Raw genomic sequence first — 6,828 nt, forward strand, 5'->3', positions numbered from 1 at the left:
ACTGGAAGTAAGCATAGAGTCGGAAACACCTTAGATTGTGTCACCCATGGTGTCCAGTGTCCTCAGGACACCTTAAACTAGATGCACATCTAGAAAGGAATCTGTTGAGATCAATATTCGCATGCCCGTGGTCCATTTTGATGGCTATGATTTCAAGACAGGAAGTGTGAAGTGACTTCTAGTTTGATCATTCCAATCATCTGATCCGTTAGGATCGACGGAGATTTTGGTTCTTTGTTTCCAACATCCTGCCTGTGGACAGGCCTCATCTCTGACCCTGAGCATCTCACGAATGAGCTACATTAGTTATTAATTTTTTTTCCTCCTCAACATGAAATCCCTGCCTTGTGATAGGCCTTGTGTCAGCATTAAAAGTTAAATGAACAAACTGTATTCCCCCTTCCTGCCCCCCAAACTGTCTTCAAGAGAAAGGTGAACCTGGAAACAGATCTCTATGGTGAGACATAGTGCTAAAACAAGGCATGGTTGACTTGTAAAAGGGGAGAGAAGCAAGTTAAACCAGAAAGTTGGAAGAGGGGATATTTGTGCTGGGCCTTGAGGGATAAATAGGAGTTTTCTGGGTATAGGACACAAAAGGAATGTGGGGTAAAGGCACCTGCCAAAGCATGAGAATTGGGCAGGAAACTTGCTTCATCAGCTTTTTCCTTGGGTAAAGTACAAATTCTAACCTAGTCAATTAAAGGAAGCCCTTAACATGGAATAATAACTGAACACTAAGCTCTCAGGTTTGTGTGATTGTTTTAAGGAGTAAATGATTTCATTCGGTTTGGCCATGACAACGTGTGGAAAGTTTCTTAGTGGGGCTCACTAAGTACTTCTCATTTATAGTAAAATCTGGAATGCGGAGGCAAGTCTGTGCTAGGGAAATTGAATTTTCAGATTAACTGTATAAAAATGGAAAGTATGGTTGAAAGACCTCTCTAATTCTGTTTTTCTTAAAAGAGATAACTGCTGCTCATATTTTGGTGCCATTTCATTTTAATCTTATCTAGAGATGAAATGTAGAGTGAATCCATTGGGGGTTTGGGGGATGTATTAAATATCTTTCTCTTAATTGAACACATTTAGCATTTTTGCCATGATTTTTAAAGACCACATAATATTTCAGCTTATGACATTTTAGAAATTTCAAATTATTTCCATATGATTGGCAGCCAGGTCATTTTGAATTTTTTTATCATGAAAGCAGAGAATATTCTTGCATGTAATCCTCATGCATATTTATTTTTTAAAAAAATGCATTGATTCATCATTCTTTTACAATAAAAGGGAGCTTCAAGGCTTTAGCACCATGCCTTTGTTTATCAGTTCTTAAGTGTAGATTTCAAACTGAACCAAAAACATTTTTAAATTTTGGATATTCCTGGTTAAATTGCTCATCTGAAAACAGATGCCAAATTCCCTTAACAAAATTCGTATCCCAGGGAGCAGAGAGATAATAGGACGAGTAAGATGCTGGTCTTACACAGAGCTGACCCAGGTTCATTCCCTGATACCCTGCAGGGTCTTCTGAGCCAGTCAGGAGTGACCCCTGAGCACAGAGCCAGAAATTATTATTTTTTGACATTTTTTAATTTTATGAAGTAATTCACAATATTTGATTACATTTAATACTCCAACACCAATCCTACCACCATGACACCTTCCCACCACCATATTTCGGCTGTTTCCATCCCGAACCCCAATCCATGCCCCAAAGCAGGACTGGAATACTATAATATTTCCCTCTAAGGTTGGTTGCCTCCTTATTTGAACCCCCTCAAGTGTGGTGCGGTGCTCTTGGACTATGGGTAGGGTGTGTGGTATGAAGTGTCCAGGAATAAGTTTTCACCCGTGGGTGCGGCTTGGCACTGGAGTGCTTGGAGAGTGACCACGAGCATGGCGGCAGGTTGGGTTCTGGAGGTTTTCGGCTTCCGGGGCTGGGTTCCTTGGGGCAGGGAGGGGTCTCACCCACTCCCCTTGGGTGCCCTGAGTGAAACAGCCTGGTGCGGGTTCCAGCGGCATGGTTATGGCGAGCGTCACGTTATGCTCCCTTCCAGAGAAGGACACGTGATCTGGATGGTGGCCGATGACGAGATTATCTGGCGCCAGTCAGGGGTGGTTCTGGGCGTGACTGCTGAGTTGTCAGAGATGGGGAAGCGGGCAGAGGATCCCCATTCCCAGTCCTGATGAACCCTGAGTTCTCAGTCACTAAGTCCCGCATACCCGGATTTTCTGGGGGTTCACTTATGGGTGAGAAAACCAGGAATTAGCCCGAGCACCACCAGATGTGGCCCTAAAACAAAACAAAACAAACCCAAAAGCCACATAGCAGCCATGTATCACTCATGCTTGTTAATGCAAAATGACAGCACACATTTTATAGCTTTCAAGGATTTGATCAATGAAGACTATGACTCTGGAATCCATCCCTCCTGTCCTGCTCCCCACTGCAAAAGTAAGCAGGCTTCCCCCCTGTCCATCTTTGTCTCTGCCTAGGAATGTTCCAGAAATCCCTTACATACAGCCTCCACCTCGGACTCAGAGCCTCATTCCCCCTGGACCTGGGTTCTCCTTCTGAATTGAGGCGAACTGTCTAAGTGTGCAATCGGTGCTGTACTATGAAAAGAAGTAGGAAGGGTGCCAGTCTCCACGCACATGGGGTGATCCTCCCCTCACAAAGGAAGAGCCGGTCAGATCCCTGTGCCTGTCTTCTCCATCAGTTACGCTTCATCGTCTGCCTCTCCACCTCCGTGCCAACACACGTCATTCACGGTGTCTGCTGACCCCTCCATCTGTGCAGCTCAGCCCGCTGGCCCCAACCCTGGGCAGGTCCACACAGCAGCCTGGGTCTCTGAAAGCAGCCCCCAAGCCGGACTTGAAGCATCTTCGCTTGCTTCTTAAGCACCCAAATCCGGGACCTTAGCTCATGTCAGGCAGTGCTCTACCACCACGCCGCATCCCCGGACCCAACATGACAACTTACAAAAGCCCAGTTTGAATGAGTTTTGTCATGATCAGAATGGCGAGGGGTTCCCCTTCTCCAGGGACGGACAGAGCCCAGGAAGCCTCTGCTTCCAGATCAGCCTCACTTCCTCTACCATCCTCTCCTCAAACTCTCTCCCCGGTTCCGTTGCTGCAAGCCTCTGCAAATCCCCTGTCCCTCTGGCCCGAACACACCGCCCATCCTCTCACCTGATTTGTGGTATTCCCACATGCTTTCCACCTCTACCAGGAAGCCCTCCTAGGGCACTCCCCTGGAATACTTTATTCCTGCCATGTGCTGCTCACTCTTCCAGCTTGATTCTCGCCCTAGGAGGTGTAGAATCCCCCCTTCCCTGCCATCATGAGTAACACAAGAGAAAGGACCAGCCGTCGTCACTGCATACTGAGCAGTGCTTAGTGCCCAGTCAGTAACGGGAAAGGAAAACCCGGTGCATACGTTTAAAAAGAAAAATCAGCGTGCAGAGTAACTATGTACAACACTTTTTGCCTTATTTTAACTTATTGAATTGTATATCGATTAACACCTTCTTTTTAGGGAATCTGTGTCCTTGCGGCAGGGGTTCGAGGAGGGTTGGGGCCGCACTAGCAGTGGGCGGGGCTTCCTCCTGACTCCGCAGGGAGTCACTCCTGGCAATGCTCAGAGGTAACGTATGGAGCCAGGAATGAACCAGGTTGGCCGTTTGCATGTGACCCCTGACTCACTGTGCTGTCTCCTCCGCCACGGACCAGGGCTCTGATCGATTCTCAAGGACTTTCTTTGATCTGAATATTCTACCTCAGTGGTAAATGTGATTTCCGGCTTGGAAGGTTCTATCTGGAGTGCTTGGCTTCTCCTCAGCACTGAGTGACACCAACTCTCCTATCAGGAGAGAGAGTGAGTGCTCCCATCCCCCTTCCCGCACACGTTGAGTTATCAGATCAGGAAGCTCCACATTCACTGTGTTGAGGAGAGCAGCAAGGCTCAGAGAGGTGCAGTGAAGCAACTGAAGCCACACAGCCTGTCTTGCAGGGCTTGGCCCCGGTGCTCCTGCCTCCGTCTTTGGAAGGGCCCAATTCATCTTGTCAGAGGAGGAGGTAATTCCCAACCTGACTCGTGAGGGAGTGGGGGCAGCTCCCTGTGGGGAGGCGGAGCTGGAGGTCGGGGAGAGGTTCTGGGAAAGATCAGCTCACACCCTGCTTCCCTCCCGCCAGGCCCAGAGCTGAGCACAGAGCCTGAGCTGGGGCTTATCAGCACCTTTCATGTGACAAATGTGGCTCAGTCCTACTTAGCCTGTCAGCAGGGGGCTGGTGTGGGATGCACGGGGGAGACTGGGTTGTGGACAACCCCTGTCAATGAGTAAGTCCCTCTCTTCCTGAGGATGTCACTGTGGTCCGCAGGGGCGGGCATTCACAGGAGCTGTAGAAGTGAGTCTCAGCAGGTTTAACGCGTGTCAAAGGTGACGCTGTGAGCACCGAGAATGGCGAAGGCATCAGAGCTGTGTCCTGCTCCTTCCAGAAAGGAACAGTGCTATCCATTCCAGAGTAAGCATTGCTGGACTGTCCATTCTCGATGGAATTATTGTTCCAGCTCTATGAGCATGGATGTTCTTGTCATAGCTAACTGTAGAAATAAAGTCATACTGGAAAAGGGAGGTGCCTAATGGCAAAGCTTCTTAATACTTCTTCAGGAAGAAACAGTACCTGAAAGGCTAGTGTGGAGAATGTCCAGAATTCTGGGGAAACAAGTCAGGAAGGATGTGGGAGGTTGCCATGACTTCTGTGACATCCACATAACTACATTAAGGAACATGCGTCCATCATTACATAGAGAAACTGTGCAAATAGGTATAATAAATGTAGATGATATATCTATGTGCATGTCAGATTTCATCATAAGCGTGCATCAAATATTGCATGGATGTTCCCCCAAAATTATTTGTTGTCCATATAATATTCAAATTTTATTAGGACTTTTGTGTTTTATGTGACAGCCCTAGACACACACACTCTTTCTCTCTCCCTCTCTCTCTCTCTCTTACTCACATACATACATGCACACACACGCACACACACACACACACACACACACACACACACACACACACCAGGGTCAACTGCCATCCAGCTAATGAACTACACATGGCTGGGATAGGTTTTCTTATGCTGATGACTAATGCAGATCAGATAAATGCCAGAGGTCTCCAACTCTGATTGAATGTGAAGATATTTTGAACTTTGAAATTTTCTTATTACCAATCAACAATCACAAGCGTCTATGTTTTCAACCCTTTTGGTCTGAGAAGCAGACAACTCAGAAATATTACCAGTCCCTAAAGTAAATTGATCGCCATCCAAGAATTTTGATATTAACTACGTTCCCTAGAGATCCTGTGAGATCCAGTTTGTGTATCAGAGAAATGTAGAGGGTTCAAGTTGAGACTGACAGTAAAACTGAATTTCAAAACCTTTTGACACTCATCCCATTGTTAAATAGCTCAGTTCCAAATGGAGCCAAAGCCACAATTTCCTTTGTCTGAGCTGAGACTGTACTTGTGACAATAATGAGCCTAGAAATCAGCAAAGGAAAGAATTTCACCCACATAGCCAGGTAAATGGCATGGAAGTGTGTAGGAAAGAGACCAAGTTTATTTTAAACAGAAGAAAAGGGGTCACAATGAAGCCAGCCTGAAATTGGGAGGAATATTTAAAAATGTGCTTTCTCTATCTTTCTGCTTCCAGGATAGTAAAAGAAATAAAGAAAAAAAAATAGGAGGCATGTGAGACCAAGGAAGAGGTGAGTGGTTAGAGCTAGTGATTTCATCTTCCATTAGTGAGAGATTTAGAGAGATCTGTCAGGGGGAATTCATCCTAACGGTAGCAAACGACACAAAGGCATGTAATGGAACTGAAGCCATCAAAGCCTCAAGCAACTTTTCTTGAGATGATGCCACCCTGAGCTTTGGTAAAAATGAACATCCTTGCGTATGCCTCAGAGTTTTTCTTTCTTTCTCAATGCCCTGCTTGGAGGCATGCAATTGAAAGCACTTCACAAACAGCCTCTCTACACAGCATCTGCAAAACCAGATGCCTTTTCTTCTTACTCCGGATTAGAGTCAGCCAAACCCAGACGCCCTTCATTTCCTTTTTCCTTATCAAAAGATTTGAGCCATTTTCTCTGCGTTACGTTCGGACTCATCCAGCTCAGAAGGGTGAGGGTGATTCAAGGAGCTGGTGAGAAGAATTGCTTCCCCGACAGAGGAAAGTCGGGAAAGTGAACCAGGGAGGCAAAGGCAACACAGTTTGCATGGATTTTTTTTTTCTTCCCCTCTCAGACATAAATGTTCCTGTCTCCTCCGTCACCTCACAACAATGCGTGTCCCAGCCACGCTGTGATTAGAGAGAAGAATCTGCTTATTACCCGGCTCCTCACATGTTGGGGCAAGGAGAAACCAGGGTGGTAAACCAAAGGAAATTTCCATTTGCTCTTTCGCCACCCTACATTCTTACTCTATAGGAAAGTTAGCTGCTATTAAGTAATAATGTTCAGCTGAAGTTGGTCACTTGTAACAACAGACAGATGTATAATGTTTTATTTGGGTTAGCTAGCTCTCTTGCAAATAAAGGACTTGAAATTAAACTGTCTTTACAGAAATATTCAGCAAATGATACCTCTGACTTCTTGCAGTGCTCAAATGCTTTGCCATGGAAAATGGAAAACGCGTCTCTAGTTGAACCCCGTATCTGTTTAAACTTGTCTTAAACAAGACAAGGAGAGGACGGTTGATGTTCTGGGGAATGAAAAAAAAGCGTGTTTTTTTTTTAAAAAAAAAACAATCTTCACAG

Source organism: Sorex araneus, chromosome 2 (genome assembly GCF_027595985.1).
Source record: "Sorex araneus isolate mSorAra2 chromosome 2, mSorAra2.pri, whole genome shotgun sequence".
NCBI classification, from domain to species: domain Eukaryota; kingdom Metazoa; phylum Chordata; class Mammalia; order Eulipotyphla; family Soricidae; genus Sorex; species Sorex araneus.